This window comes from Teleopsis dalmanni, chromosome 1 (genome assembly GCF_002237135.1).
Source record: "Teleopsis dalmanni isolate 2A chromosome 1, ASM223713v2, whole genome shotgun sequence".
NCBI classification, from domain to species: Eukaryota; Metazoa; Arthropoda; class Insecta; order Diptera; family Diopsidae; genus Teleopsis; species Teleopsis dalmanni.
In genome coordinates, this window is record NC_051846.1 from 60711309 (window position 1) to 60712033 (window position 725).

Genomic DNA, 725 nt, shown 5'->3' on the forward strand with positions numbered 1-725 from the left:
TTAGTAATTGCAGTAATTGGTTTTAAATGCTTAAATTCTGAAAGAGCAACATCACTTGTAAACAATTAAAATTAAATAAAGAGATTTTCGAAAAGTAGTGAAGTACAACAAAAATTTTTTTATATTATTTTAATTAATTGAATTTTTGGATGACCACACAGCTGTTTCAAGTATTGCCAAATACCCATCATCAGTGGTTATTTGTTATATTTAATTATTCGTAAATAATTTTTTGAGACTGCAAGCATCAAGAGTTGAACTCATGCCCTGCCAAATTTGAAGCTCAGAGTCAGTGTTCATTAGCCAACTGACCTTAAGCCGTACTAGATTAGTCTGTTCGAACTTGAAGGTTTGTTAATTTGCTGTGAAAGTTCATTAACAAATTCACTTGCTGTGTTATATTAGATCGACCTCATAAATCCGCTGTTGAATGATTCAATAATATATATAATAATATTTTTTTTTTGTTTTGAAATATTCACACATTTAATTATTGTATCTTCTCCTACAATGAGACTAATAATAAGATTTAAAATCTTATCACTAAGTAGATAATATTACAATTTTTCTTTTAACTGTACATTGTACAATATAAAATGAAATAAGTAGACTTTACATCACGGCCTTCCCATAAATCAATGGGTTAAATTTCATTGGAGTTTAATAATAAACATTTTATGAAATGTTTATTAAGAAAGCAATTAAATTTTATCAGATTACTAAAA